Source organism: Aedes aegypti, chromosome 1 (genome assembly GCF_002204515.2).
Source record: "Aedes aegypti strain LVP_AGWG chromosome 1, AaegL5.0 Primary Assembly, whole genome shotgun sequence".
Lineage (NCBI taxonomy): Eukaryota > Metazoa > Arthropoda > Insecta > Diptera > Culicidae > Aedes > Aedes aegypti.
Genome location: NC_035107.1, coordinates 160948693 through 160964674, shown reverse-complemented (window position 1 = coordinate 160964674; position 15982 = coordinate 160948693). Strand labels below are relative to the sequence as shown.

General features: G+C 34.1%; 1 protein-coding gene across 18 annotated transcripts in view; it reads right to left on the bottom strand.

The window, feature by feature from the left end:
• The window catches only part of LOC5580230 (microtubule-associated protein tau), a 171077-nt gene that overhangs the window by 131892 nt on the left and 23203 nt on the right, over positions 1-15982 (bottom strand). The window contains exon 1 of one of the 18 annotated variants that reach the window (XM_021852573.1): positions 4596-4670. The exons of the other annotated variants lie outside the window; for them this stretch is intronic. The gene's annotated coding sequence lies outside the window, so the exon portion shown is untranslated. Of the gene's footprint in view, positions 1-4595; positions 4671-15982 lie in introns of those variants that run through there. 18 annotated transcript variants of the gene reach the window in all.

Sequence of the window (15982 nt, the reverse complement as noted above, 5' to 3'; positions counted from 1 at the left end):
TTGTTTTTTTTTTTTTTTTTAATTTTGGATTTTTTTTCTGTTTCTGTTCGGGATGAACCACTGCGACCAGTTTTCTTTGATCTTTTGTGGTATACCCGTGTCCTTTGTTTAGTGCATGTCGTTCTACTCCATTACTATTGAGAAATAATGAAGTAGTCGTTTTTTATACAAATATCATTCTTTACCATTTTGCATAGAGCCTCTTTAGAAAAAGATACCGCTATTTATACCTTTTGGAGAAAACAGTTTGTCACCATTGAACTCTCAAAAGCGCGCCCCTTAATCAGGTTCGGCCACTAAGCTGGTTGAATGATACTGATTTTGACCATGCATCGGTACTCTAGCGTATCAAATTATTGCTTCTACTTATAAGGTTAAAAGTCGTTTTTTGAAACTGTAAACAGGTTTCATCGCATGAGACATTTAGATTCCTTGAAACAAAAAGCTTATTTTAGAAGTTAAGAGGTCTGCTACTCCATTGATTCGGAATCTTTTCCCTCCTAGATATCGAAAGATAAACTCTTGAACTTGGAAAGAAATTGTCTCATGCGTTGAAACCAACCTCAGATGCTGATTAAGCCATTTTTCCACTTCGACCTCCTCATCATCTAGGACAAATAGGTGGGTCATAGTGGCTTGTTACTCTCTTATACTCTTCCGACCGTAACTTATAAGTATTCACAAGAACAGATACAGCAAGAGTACAATTTGGTAGATCTTACCCCGTGACGCACTTCGAAAAGGTGATCTACCCGCATTACGGGTAAACATTTTGGATTACTTTAGTAGGTATTTAACAAAAACTAAGTGGAAGAATTGCATTTATTTTTATTATGTGTCAAAATCGTGCCCAAAACTCGTAGAATGGCAATAAATCCTAAAAATCTTTTTCATCTTAAAAATCTTTGATCTGTGATCACAGATATCTGTAGGCCAGAACAGGAAAAAAATCTGTGTAATTACAGATAAATCTGTGTATGTGGCATCACTGGTTCCACGTGCCCCGGGGTATCTTAATATAGATCTTACGACATAATGAGTCAAATAACTCTGCATGAAAGAAATTCCCAAAACATTATTCGTTTCAAATTTATTTAGCTCCCAATGTTCCAGATATGCTTGAAAGGAAAGTAAAAATAAATTTAAAGATAGTGCGAAAATATTTGATAGAAAGATGTTTTTATCCTATTAAGATTTTAAATCCCGAGTCTACTATTTCTGTTAAAATTAAAGTTTTTGCAATTCCGTTGCAAATCAGCTTCCTTTTTTCAAGAGAATGAACAGCAAAACGACTTTGAAAATTGAATGAGTAATGGAAGTGTGAAAATTTGTGACAGTCATGCCACAGCCTACCTGATTGAGAAATTATGCATGTTATAGGTGCCCCAGAAAGTATGGGCACGTCTCTACCATACTACCATTTTGAGATTAGTGAAGATAAAATCTGATTTTCACACATTTGATTCTTGCTTTTATTAAGAGCAGATTTTGAATTTTGAGCGATTTTTTTCACTACCGGTTTGTTGATATAGTGTGTCCCAGAAAGTATGGGCACGACTTTGATAATGAAAATCATGTTACTTTTCCAAACAATCAAATATTTTTATAATTTTGTATTTTTCTATAGGCTATTTCAACCAGCATCTGTGAAAAATATTTTTGATATAATAATTGTTTACATTGAAAATGTTGATTTTATAAAATCTCTTCTTATCCGGTCAGCACAGACCCTAGATTTTGTTTTTGTTAAAAAATAACTAGTAAAATATGTTTTTATCAAAATTTTTCGCTGTGGTGAGTTCAATTACATTGCACCAAGGAAGTTATACATAATTTTTTGAATTTTTTATTTGAATAAGTGATAGTCCGATCAATTATCATATTGTTGCTGATAAATATTTTTTTCAGATTTTTGTTATACACACTTTCTGCCATAGAACAAATTTTGAAAAACAAAGTCGCTAAAAAATTACGCGATTTGTGCAAGACTGATAAGAGATGCTTCAAAGAAATGCTACGATATCAATTCATCGATAATTAAATTATTCATTAAAAAATCGCAATCTGCTTTTGTTAGGCACAGTAATCAAATGAGTAAAAATCAGATTTTTATCTTCACTAGTCTCGAAATGGCAGTATGGTGAAGTCGTGCCCATACTTTCTGGGACACCCTATAGTGTTATATTTCTAGAAGCTCGACTTATCAGTTTTGCACAAATTGCGTTATTTATGAGCGTCTTTGTTGTACGAAATTTGTTCTAATTCATAATATACGTACAAACAAAATCTGAAAAATTATATTTATCATTGCCGATAAGATAAATGATGAGACTATAACTTATTTTCATGAAAATTATAAACTTAAGTATGCGAAATTTGAATAGTAACTGAAAATTCAATTCCAGCTGTGGTCAATTCATATATGGGTCAAAACTAAGTCTTTATATAAACGTTAAAACATGCAAATATCTAAAATTGTTCTTACCTATCCAAAAGTATAGGTACTTGGCATAGATAAATTTGAAACGTATATTGTCCATTTATATTGAAAATACTTGAAAAGCCATGATTTCGTGATGTTACTTTATGTGAAGAGAAAAAGCAGTGATTTTTTAGAATATTACCATTTTGTTTTAGATACAATGTATTTGAACTCACCACATCGAAGGAATTTGATAAAAACATTCATTACAAGTTAAGTTCCAACGATACGCAAAAGTAGGGTCTGTTCTGGCTAGATAAGAATTGATTTTCTAAAATCAAAAATTCCAATGAAAAAGGTTACTTTATCGAACCAAATTTCTACAGGCAGCATTAAAAATACCCCTTGAAAAAACACCAAATTATAAAAATATTCGTTTGTTAAAAAATATTGTGATTCTCGTTATCAATGCCGTGCCCATACTTTCAGGGACACCGTATACTACGCATGAATATTCATGTGGGTTTCATATGTTTATTCTCCAAGAAATAATCCAACTGTAACGGCATTTTCGGAATTGCAAAAAATGTTGTAAGCAACTCGTTGCAAAACTCGATTTTTTCAGCGATTTTTTGTACGACTCTCAATGAAAAAGTCATAATGGTGCAATTTGTTACATTAATAGTTATTTTCGACCAGTACGATAAAGGATTACTTGACCACTCTCATGATTCGCTTTGGCATTGGAGATTTTTATCGGCCAAATTATTTGAATTTTTGGGATGCACTTGAACACGACACATAAGTATTTTGGCAAATTGTAAGCCTAATAATTTTGAAAAAATAAACCATGTGGAAGTGAATTCTATTTCGTCCCATATAAAGAAATGTTTGAAGATGGTATATACCATTAAACAAGAATTGATAAGTTATACAAAGCATCACAACTATTGCAACAAAAGTCAAAACTGCCCTTGTCGGAACAGCTAAACCGTGAAAACTGACGCATGATTACAACATTCTCTTGAAATAGTAGTAAAAGTTGTTGAAATAGTTGATGGGACAAGGGTACCGTTGATTTGGCGAAGCAATTGATCTAATTACACAGCACACAATTCAACCATTATAAATTAAACAATGTCAAACATGTGCCCTAGGGCCTTGGAGATCCATGCTTTAAATCAGTATCTCATATGTGGGAAAAATATGCCTGTTCAATTTAGGCTGATGGGTTGTTTGGTTTTGATATGCCGACAAATTATCCATGGAAAAAATATGGCATAGGATAGATTCATTGAGCAAATGGATGAGTTTAAATTCATTTAATGACTGGGAAAGCTAAGTTGAGTTATGAAACTTAGTCAAATTTCTAGCCGCAATGTTCTAAATTCAGAAAAAAATATAGGTAGGCATGTCATGCGTGGCATGACTCAGCCGATGGGGTTTCAATTCAAAATAATCCTTTTATTATTCACATCATATGATTGTTTTTTCTATATTATATCCATGGAAGGTTTTCATACACTCGACAAAAACACACCCACATTGACTCGATGCACAAAACGTGTTAAAGTATAGTAAATCACTATTTTCACCGTTGCACTAACCACAATAGATGATTGAATTATTTACTACTTCGGAAGGGAACATTGTACAGAACATCCCTCTGAGCCGAAACAATTCAGTTCCAAATTCAATCCTGAATCCATGAACAGCGACGAGACCTCAATTCTTTGCCTTGACAGCGTAGAGCACATCGTATATCATGCGTAGAAGAAAACTTTCTTTTTTCTTTCAAGACACACTATATAATTTCAGCACACGGTTAATCAATTCCTATTTGATGGTGAAGAGTTATGCTGAAAATTGCTTCGTGGCGCAAAGTGAAAGCTAGAACTCGCGAAGGAAAAAAAATGAACAAAGTTTCTACTGACACCTCAAACGAAGCCTAATGAGTATAACGTTTTGAACTTTTTTTTTATTTCTTTACATATTTAGCAGAGCTGTACGTACGTCTAAATCACTTGCTTTCTCAAAGTTTTATTATACAGGAGAAAAGACTATGTATAAGTATAAAACACTATTTCTAACCCACAACGTGTGTGCGTGTTGTTGTAATATTATGTACTGTGAGGTGTACGGTTAAAAGTGAGAACCAACTACGGTTGTTTACCTGTTATCCTTAACACAATCCGAAACGACTCCGTGTGAGCTGGCTCAAGGAATAAGACGGACTGAAAGTTTCCTTCAAAGGTAAAGTAGTTTTCCCTAAAACTTAAGGTACCCAAGGAAACCACGAGTCGGCGCACACCAAGGACTACGAGTACCATAACAATATCCTTCGGCACCAAAACCTGGCACTGGAAACCAGCAAAAATAGATGTCAGACGGTTGAAACGGGGATATCATTAAATTTCAATGTCAATAGCCAATGAACTGCTACTGATCGTGTGATGAGCAAGAACTGTTATCGAACTGAACTGCACGCCATACATGGTAGAACAGAAAGAATGCGTGCTGTGAATTAATAATATGGTAATAACTTAATCATTAACAATGTTTGAAAGATTATTATATTGTCTTCAACCTAACTTAACGTGTAACGCAGGACATATTGCAAAAGTAGGAGGGTGTACGAAAATATTATATTTATCACTTACCATAATATGTATTATTTGTCAGACAAATTCATTGAAGTAAAAATGAACTATAAATTTGTCAGTCAGAATACTTATCCAGGATTGTTACGAAATGTAAATACGTAAGTGCCCAATAATTATAATAATTTAATTCACAGATCTCTTTTTTGATTGACTACTGAATTCTGAAGTTTAGACTGGCTGCTGAATAGGCCCCCTTACTGTTCGAAAATGTGAAATGTAATAAGTTCGTCATTGTAAAGTGCTCGTTTCGATAAGAATAAATCAGGTAAAATTTTGAAGTCCTTATGTGGACGCTAAGTATTTCTCCAACGGCTCTGAAGATATCAGGTGTGGAAGACCATGACTACATGACTACGAAAGGCCACTAGTAACATATTCTTCTGCACGCGTTGATAGTCAGCATTGAAGTTCATTTTTTATTGTAATTATAAACGTTATATCAACCAGCATTGTTCAAGAGATTTTTATTGCTTGAATTACGTTCTTAGTTGGGTAAATGTTGATGAAAAAGGAAAAATAGGTTATTTTTAAGCGACCTGACAAAGTAACCAGAATGACTGCCGACCGGTGGGAATTTTGAAAGATTTTAAGGTGAAGATGCATCGAAGCCATACCTCGAATTTTCACAAGCACACATCTAGAGAACCAGACAACCGTTTATGCTGAAAATTTAACTCACTGGTCACTCGCTGATGGTGACCAATCGATCAATATTTCAACGTGAACGGTTGTCAGGTTCTCTAGACTTGTGCTCTTGAAAATTCGAGGTTTGGCTTAAGGTGATGCATCTTCACGTTAAAGGTCCTCATAATTTTAGACATCTTACGAGTCCATTGAAGCATAAACAAAAAAAAAATCGTTGAAAATTGCCGAAATGGCAAAATTTACAATTTCTGACTTTTTGATGGGTGGATACAGGTTGGAGCATTTCAACCGTATGCACTAAATTAGTACTAGTTCAAACTAAAATAATATTTTATACCATGGACACCTCTGGAACTGTGCACGTTGACATAAAATTCGTAACTCCTAAGAAAATTAACTTGTTTGCAGATTATCAACGCGCGCAGGAGAATTTGTACCGTATTCCGGGGCAACATTGATCAGGGTTTTTGGATATTTAATAGAAACTTCAATTGGAGATGCAAATGTTGCAAGTTTTATATTTTTGAAGCAAGTACTGGCACCCATCACTCGTGAATATGTACTATATTTTGTTTTCTGAAAGATTTAAGCATGTTCAAAAAAATGTTTTGAGAAATTTTTTGATTTTGCTTATACGGGGTAACGTTGATCACTCAAGTAAACAATGATTGGTAATATTGAAAATGACATTACATACTATAATCATGGCTCCCGAAGCTGAATATGAAGGCCTTGTACCGCGGTATACGCCTTCTTCTTCTTCTTTCTGGCATTACGTCCCTACTGGGACAGAGCCTGCTTCTCAGCTTAGTGTTCTTATGAGCACTTCCACAGTTATTAACTGAGAGCTTACTTTGCCAATGACCATTTTTGCATGCGTATATCGTGTGGCAGGTACGAAGATACTCTATACCCTGGGAAGTCGAGAAAATTTCCAACCCGAAAAGATCCTCTACCGGTGGGATTCGCTCAGCTTGGTCTTGCGGTATACGCCTACAGATAGGGAATTCTCTAAGGGAATTCTGCATTCTTCATAGAAATTCGTCAATGTTGCTGAACTGAAAATAATTATGAAAATTTTAACAACGGAATTTGGTGATTTTTGGCGATGCCACTATTAGTAAAAAAACACATTTTCGTTGCTTACATCATATGCAGAACTCATACAAGACATGAATGTTGATTAGCGCCATTCTTAATCATGGAAATCATAGTATCACAAATTTGAAAACTTTACGCATGAATGAAACTCAATTTTCACAAAAAGGTTAAGTTTTATTAGCTCATGAATATATTAAAAAGATGCACCATGCATGCATTGAAAACATGTCATCGATATATGATGATTCAAACTTCTTACATTTCGATCAATGTTACCCCGGACTATGGTACTCATGATGCATGCACTAGAGCAGAGATTTTGCGCAGTCATCTACACCTGATAGGTATCTTACGGGCCGTTTTGGAACTATTTAACGTCCATGTACGGAAATTTTTACCAGATTTTTTCTTATCAAAGCAAGAACTTAACAGTGACGAACTTATAACATTTCACATCTTCGAAAATTAAGGGCGGCCTACCGCTCACCCTAGTTGGCGCTTCTCCTGTTAAGGTTCGCTAATAAATATGTTGAAATATTTTTTTAAATCCTTTTTTATAAAAGTTTGGATATACTTGAGGCCCGAAAAAATACTATTGGAGAGCATAGAAATAGTTTAATTTTTCATTATACACTCTTGTGCAAAAGTTTAGGTTCAACCCCTTAAAACATACAAAAGTGTTTTGTTCATATCTCTGTAATTACACGTCCAATTAAAACTCTCTATGTTGATGCATTCCAAATGCAATTATTTATTCTTTATTCGCTCCGTTTCTTAAGCTCTTTTTGAATTTTGTATACTAAATTTTTACTAAAAGTTGTAACATTTTCAAAAAAAACATGGCATTCTAGAACATTTCCTCAGCATTGGATCGACCAAAAGTTTATATCAATGTGTCGTAAGAATCGTAATCGTATGTTCTCTGAAGAGTGTTCACGAAATTTTGGCGGAAAAATCTGAAAACTATTCAAAATCAATGAAACAGTCATTAAAGTCATCGTGTAAAAGTTTGGGATCACCTGAGCTGCACGCAAATCATTTTTGTTAATATTACTATCATTTTTCAACCGATTTTTGAAGCTCATAGCTTTTTCAAACGCAAATAATGGCGGATACATGATTAGTTTGAGATTTCACTGAATTTACGTATTTTAAGTAAGTTTTTTGAACCTAAACTTTTGCATGATAACTTTAATGACTGTTTCATCGATTTTGAATAGTTTTCAGTTTGATTTGCCAAAACTTCGTGAGCATTTTACATCGACTTTAAAATAACGATTCGAAAGACACATTGATTTAAAATTTTGATCGATAAAAGATTAGAAAATAAGTCATGTTTTTTAGCGTGTTATTTTTTATAAAGTCACAACTTTAAGTATAAATTTGATATTAAAATTTAAATTTAAAGTTTTTGCAAAAATACCTACAAAGTAAGAAAAACTCATTGCCTTTCAAATGCGCCATAGAGAGCTTCAATTGAACGTAATCACAGAGATTAAGACAAAACACTTTTGTAGGTTTTGTAGGGGGCGAACCCAAACTTTTGCACGGGAATTTACTTATCTCAAAACCAATCAAAATGTCACTTTCACTCCTTTGCAACTCAATTGAGAAATCATATTTGGTTCAAAACCTCTAAGAAATGTACTCTAACAATTGTGAATAAATTGTCAGTTTCCTTCTGTAAATCATCGTTTGGAATCAATTACCTAAACACTTATCACATTAAAAACCAAATTATAGCATATGATAGTACACATAGTATAAAAACTGAAACTCAAATTGTTTGTAATTTACCTTAATTTACTAAAACTCCAAAATTTATAGCATCGTGACAGCACTTCAAGACATTTAGGTCAGCCACCCTTGGTTTAAGACATAATTCTTCTCTTAGTTGGAAAACTGGAGATTTTTTGGAGGCGTCTTGGGAATTCGCTGGGTTTTGCTTAAGCTATAAGTATCTTGTGCAAATATTTGCCTGGGATTTGATTCTTGTTTGAAACTATTAGAGTTTCTAAAGTGTCAAACAAATGACCTTCAGCCCAATGACAGTAAATTAAAGATTTAGGATTTTATCCTGACACATTAAGTTATGCATAAGAACAGGCAGAAATTTCTACTCTAAATAATTATTCCCTGCTTCGAAAAATTAAAATCCAGCATGGGAACACCAATGCAATACTTCTGTTGCCAGCACAACTGGTGCTTTTACATAGGGCTCAAGGTGAAAACAAATCTCAGTACGCAAGATTTGTATGTTGAAGGTTTATATATTTAAAGGAAGATTTAAGCAACTCGATTTCTTCACAAATTTGTTGAGTGCAAGTACTCTTAAATAACCTAAAAATAGGGGTTTCCATATAACTTCCCAGACAAATTTCAATCGAAACCGGTAGCGGCCAAATGGAAACGAAAGAAAATGGTTTTATTCGTATTTGCATTTTTTCATGTAAAAAAGCATTACCTTAATGTGTATCTTAGAGGTTTAGAATATTCGAGTTTTTCTTATAGATTTGTACTACATTTTTATTCTTCAGGTTTTGATCTAGATATGTTTGAAGGGATACAGATCAGTTTTATTTCTCGAAAGGACTGGACTGTTCTGCATATTACCCAAAATATAGAATATGAATAAAATAAAAATACAAATTTGACTATTTTTCGAGCATTAACAAAAAATATTTTGTCAACGTGTAATTAGAACATCACAAATACGAAGTATCGTTTTGCAGACTTATATGCCAAACACTCAAAATCTGATATCGATTATCTAGAGAAAAAAACTTCAAACTTCTTCGCAGGATGATCAGATCATCATGTTCATGATTCAAGTCCTCTATATTTTAAAATTGTAAAAATATCAATTCTTACCTTAGAAATCACCACTGTTCAGAATATGAGTCATGTTCGGAATTTGAAACAAAGCGGTAAGCTGATAAAATTTAATTTCAATAGTTTAAAAAAAAACGGTACTTTTCATGAAAATAGTTCAAAGTGTCCTTTAGAAAATCTAAAAAAGCTTTGAAGAGGCAGGATTTTTTTGTCTTCGAATAGTGAAGAACAGTGTCATCATTATTGTGTAGAAGAAATTAAGCAAATTAAGCTGAGATCAGAAGTTTAATTGGAACCCGGCTCTAAGCCTTTTTGGAATCTAGTTCCGGCATTGAAAGAGGAAGAGAAAATATGTTTAACTAATGATTTAATGTACTAATTAACAATTGTGAATCAAGTAACTCAAACATACTCAATCAAGGGCAGGTTTTCGACAGTTCTTGAAGGACTGATTTCGATGAAGTGAGAACTGTTGTTGAAAAAATGAAAACCCCTGCCGATAATGAAATCCTCATCGAGAAACTTACAGAAAGTAGCTTATCTGTCTTGGTTAATAAATATAACATTTTATCTCAAATGAATCTGTTAGTACTAATTTTTCGAACACTTGATCTTGTAGTTCATTTTTTGGAAGTACTTTAATAAAATAGGTCAAGAAATTTCTAAGAAAAGGAAGACCTTTTGAATCTCAATTACTCTTGAAACTCACTTAGATTTAGAAATTTTAACGATTTTAAGTAGATTCAGTCAAGGTGTTCGAAAAATGTGTATCACATGTGTTTATTACTCTTACATCAAACTAATAGTAGAAAATCATAAACACTTTTTTATCAACAGCAATCATCAGTTTATAGCTTAGATGTATAACCAAAATGATTCCGAACTTCCCTACTTGGAATATCTAATGTTTAAACACTAGAAAAAATATTGAAATCCTCTTGTTGACAAAATATTAAAAAAATAGCTTCTTTTATTTATACCAGATTATAATGATAGTGTAACCTAAAACAGAACACCGAGGTGGACGTAATGCTTGAAATTATGCTAATGAATAATTAAAAAAATAAAGAGGAAGGACAGAAGTGTTTCTAAGATGTTCCTTAAGGAACTTCAGTTTCGTTGCATTAGATATACAATTCGATATCTCCTAGCTTCACAGACAGACCATGATTGGCCAGATCAGATATGACTCGAGCAAACGATCGAAACTGGTGGTGACACCCATAAGCTATCTGCCAAACTATCGCCAAGAGTAAACGATGATCCACGCAATAAAGGACAGCTTACAAGTCCTCGTATACAGGTCTACTTGGAGTAAGCGGTTCATGTGTTTGAAACAGAAAGGTGTGAATTCGGTCAGGCTGGTTGTGGTCGATCTGTCCTAATAGAACTCGTGCTGAAATATTTTGTCATGCGAAATTGTACTGGTGCTACTAAGATTTCTACCTAGTAAAGCTAGCAAGGTAAATATAAAGTAGAGCTGTTCTCCTTAGGCTAAGGACCTTGTTGTTCATCACAGTAATTGAATACGTAACGTACCTGAAAAAGAAACAAAAAGAAAGATTGTTAAAATTAGTTTTTCAGACATATTACTTCGTGATTATATGAACACTCCCATGCAAAAGAGGCGCATATTATTAATGAACAACAGCATATTATTAATGAACAACGGGAGAACACTTGAAACTAACAATTGGAATTTATATGTAATAAGTACGTAAAGACCTTCCAGGAGAAATAATTAAAAGAATTTCTAGAGCATTATCTGGCAGAATTCTTCAAGAGATTTTTTAACCAATTCGATAGAGAGTTTCATCGAGAAATTTTCTGGTGAGATCAGAAAGTCTATGAATGATTTTCTGTGGAAATCCCAGGACAAACTCAGTAAAAATTGATAAAGGAGTTCTTGGAGAAAGCACTGATAAGTACGAAAATAATTCATGAAGAAATTCCCATAGGAATCAAAGGAATCTCTTCAGAGCACATGGTTGAATACTTGAAAAGTTCGTGGAAGAATCACAAATGACATGCCTTGTGAGCTTTTTCTTTGCTAAAATTCTTGAAGGATTTTTGACTGGATTACAAAAAGAATGAATCTCTTTCGTAGCGAAAATTGAAATTCACAAATATCATTGATCTTTCGCGAAATGAGAGAAAACACCTAATAATAGAATCAATACAAATCTGTTAAAACTACGAAATTTGTGAAAATCGTGATTATCACGTCCGACATTACTTTTGAAAAACAAGTATTTGTTAGGCCTTAGAAAAAAAATCCTAACTGGGCTAATGATTGTCTTACGTAATTAATGGACAACCTCTTTAGGGTCAAATTACTCTTGCCGAGAGCTATTACATTAGACTGCGTTGTTTTCTTCATGAGGTGTTAATGTGTTTATTCTAAAACATTCACGGCCAAAATTGATATCCAAAATTAATAATAAGCAAAGTTTGCATTTTCTTGTAAGCAACTATAACAAAAAACAAAATGACCTGATCAATGTTACCCAGGTTTACGGTACTTTTACTATAGGAAACCTATTATTCTTAAAGTGGTGAAAAATGAAAAGTTTAAAGTTGCTCAACAGTTGTCTTCGTACCATTGTATTATGAACGGTGAATCATATGGAGTATACCTGTATCTATGTTTTACTTTCATATTTTCAGCAATTTTCAACCGTTTTGGAATCGATCAAACGTGCACCTTGATTATGTCGAGCCAAGCCACATGCTGGCCTGATAGAATAATCAAAAAGAATGACCTTTCACACCATCAAACCATTACCAAAGAAATATTTGGTAACGTTTCATCGGAGTCTGGAAAAATGACACCACTACACAAATTGGTTCACGTGCATTCATAAATAGCACCAACGGTTGAGCATGAGCATTGCAAGTTCAACGTACTCTCAAACAATGTCCTTGCAATGGAGCAATCTAAGTGATGGAATCGATAACGATTGCACTTTTCACGGATATAAAGCACATTCCGATGCATTACATGTAGATATATTGCTTACCTCGATTTTTGGATATGTTGTTCTTGATAAGTTTGGTATGCCTCATGATAGAGTAGGAACCCACTAAAACCAAACACAAATTGATCACCGCAAGAGATATTTTGAATATTTATGAAAGCCGAGGCGGAACACAGATAAAGCACAGAGAGTGAATGGCTGTTGCTGAGATACTGACGTACGCAAAGACAACCAGCCAAAAACTGTCTACCGACCATTCTGTCCTGAACGCTACTCGTTTACCATGTTTTCGTTAATAACCCTTACCATTCGTCCTAGCAACAGTTAATTCGATGGCATGTTTCTACCAAACAAGCATACTATCCCGAACAGAAGGTCGAAATCAATTTTTTAATCATCGCAGTTATTTCTAATATATGCTTCACTAACAATAATTAAGAACTGATTAAAAGTTCTGACTGAATAAAGCCTCAAGAGAAAAAAAAATATCGATATGTGAAACACTCTAATCGGAATTTTTTTTAGTATGATTTCGAACTGAAAGATAAATTGATAAACGAAATTGGTTTAAACTCGACTACTATATACTTAGGAATTTTCTATTTGCCCATTTATCTGTGATGACTATTTATTTGTTATTGTAAATTATAACCAGAGATGATAAGAAGAGCAGTAGAAGTGATTGAACGTCACTTTTATATATAATTCGTGTGTCTTTCCTGTACCCAGAACCTAAGGTTTTGTTATACATTAATGATGATAATAATTAAACACCAAAAGCCCAGATAGTTGTAGCGGTAAACACGCAAGGCCAAGCTCAGGGTTGTGGGTTTAAATCCCGATGGTCGAGGATCTTTTCGTAATGGAAATTTCATTGACTCCCTATAGCATAGAATATTTTCGTACCTTGCAAATAATTGACAAAGAAAGTACCGTAAAACGGAGCAATTTTGATAGTTTTTTTGAAGAAAACCTGAATATTTGTGCATGCTGTTTCAAAGAATTATAATTTATATTATTAAAACATGTACTGGCATCCTAGCTATCGATTGCAGTTAATAGATTGCCAAAAGATTTATTTTGAATAGATGTATAATTTTTCATATAATCGAATAAAAAAAAAATGAATGAATTAGGTAACATGTTCAGAGCATTGCATACCTCAAGGCGTTTAACTTTATATGGACATTTCTGACTTAGATTTCCAAAATGGTCCAGGTGTGTGAAAATGCTTTTCGCTAAGAGATTTGAGACCATATATAAGCTCTATTATAACTAGGCTGTCAACGATAAGTGACCAACTATTCAAACAGGGAATGAAATGAGCCATATAATTGCTACCCAACATTGATTCAACATTGGCGTCCATTGTAATTGTTTTGATTCATTTGGGACTTGAAAAACATATGATTTTTTGGATAGGAGACATCAATGATACCTAAATGATGCATAAAACATTCAACAAAATGTTGAACACGAGGAAAGCGTCATCAAATACGACGATTCAACGCAATTATATTTAATTGCCAGAAAACTAGCCACTAGCAAGCACATGAGCCGTATACTCGAAAATCAGGAGCAAGTTAGGGCAAACCGATCAGAAAGTGGATACCAAAACGCAAAGTACCAAAAACGATGTGGAGAAAAGCCGAAAATGTATGCAGGATGACAGTCGTGTCAGTCCTATGATTCTAAACAACATCAAAATAGTGATTGTAAGAACAGATTGTTTGCAAAGCGATTCGAAAATGCTAAAAACATTAATTTTTGATATTCGCATATAAAGCCTCAAATGATTCGATTCAAATGAAAACAGCTTTTACATGAAGTGTCATACTAATATTCTTATAACCACTAAAATTATATATTCGGGGGCGACTCTAAAAAATATTGGCCACAAGGGGGCGAAAGTCAAAAAGTTTGGGAATCATTGGTATAGGGTGTTTTTTGTACCTGCACCACTATTAACAAAGAAAGCTCTCAGTTAATAACTGTGGAAGTGCTAAGCTGAAAATCAGACTTGTCTAGTTTGCATGTAACAGCCAGAAAGACTAAGAAGAATAATGATAACGGTAGTCCACGATAATAAAATGCATCAAATATTAAGCTTTTATTTTACACTCTAATGTTGATTACAGATAGAGTGATAATGAATATAAATATCATCCCTTAAACTTATTTACACAACCCAAGAGCCTGAAATACTTCCGTTCTTGATCTAGTTTTTTAATCTCGTTGGATTAACTTTTTAGTTTAATTCATTGAAACATTTACTAAAAATTACTAGATATATACATAATTATGATACATCTTTCTGCTCGGAAAACATACAACGACCAAACAAGGCTAGAATTAGAGCTATGAAGAAAGTTCACTGCCAAATTGTGCTACAATCTAGGGTGACATTGGTTGAAGATGGAATAAACGCTAAACACAAAGGACTCACGGACGAAAGAAATCTGAAAACATCCATCGTTCTACATTCTTCTTCTTTATGGCGTTACATCCCCATCTGGGGACAAAGCCGCTTTCTCAGGTTAGTGCTCTTATGAGCATTTCCACACTTATTAAGGTAAAAAGGTATAATACACCCCCATTAAGGAAATCTTGCTCTATCCCAGTAGCAAATGCATCACTTCTTAAGTTTTTTATGTTCAAGGTGTTTCTTATTTAGTTGTTCATGCTCAGCACGCAACTTTTCATTTCCAGGACGGCTTCGAAAAAAGTGTACAAGATGTTTTTTTTTGTAAACGGTCCCAATGTTACGTTTTAAAACAACCCGGGCAATATGCCCCTCCTATAGAAAAAAAGGTCCACAGCATTTCTATTGATTTTTTATACTTCTCAAAGAACATGTCTGCGCAACATCATTTTTTTTCGCGAATATTTAGGATATGTGATCATATTACGTGTAATCAAACCTCGATCCCGTGAAAATGAAGAGGGGCGTATTGGACCCGTTGGGGCGAATTACACCGAGTTACCCTAATCAGAGCATTCTTTTGTCAAAATGTCCATTTTTTCATGTGTTCATAATGTATCTTCCCAGATGGGGCCCAGATAGCCGTAGCGGTAAACGCGCAGCTATTCAGCATGACCATGCTGGGGGTCGTGGGTTCGAATCCCGCTGGTCGAGGATCTTTTCGTAAAGAACATTTTCTCGATTCCCAGGGCATAGAGTATCTTCGTACCTGCCACACGATATACACATGCAAAAATGATCAATCGGCAAAGAAAGCTCTCAGTTAATAACTGTGGAAGTGCTCATAAGAACACTAATCTGAGAAGCAGGCTTTGTCCCAGTTGGGACGTAACGCCAGAAAGAAGAAGAAGATAATGTA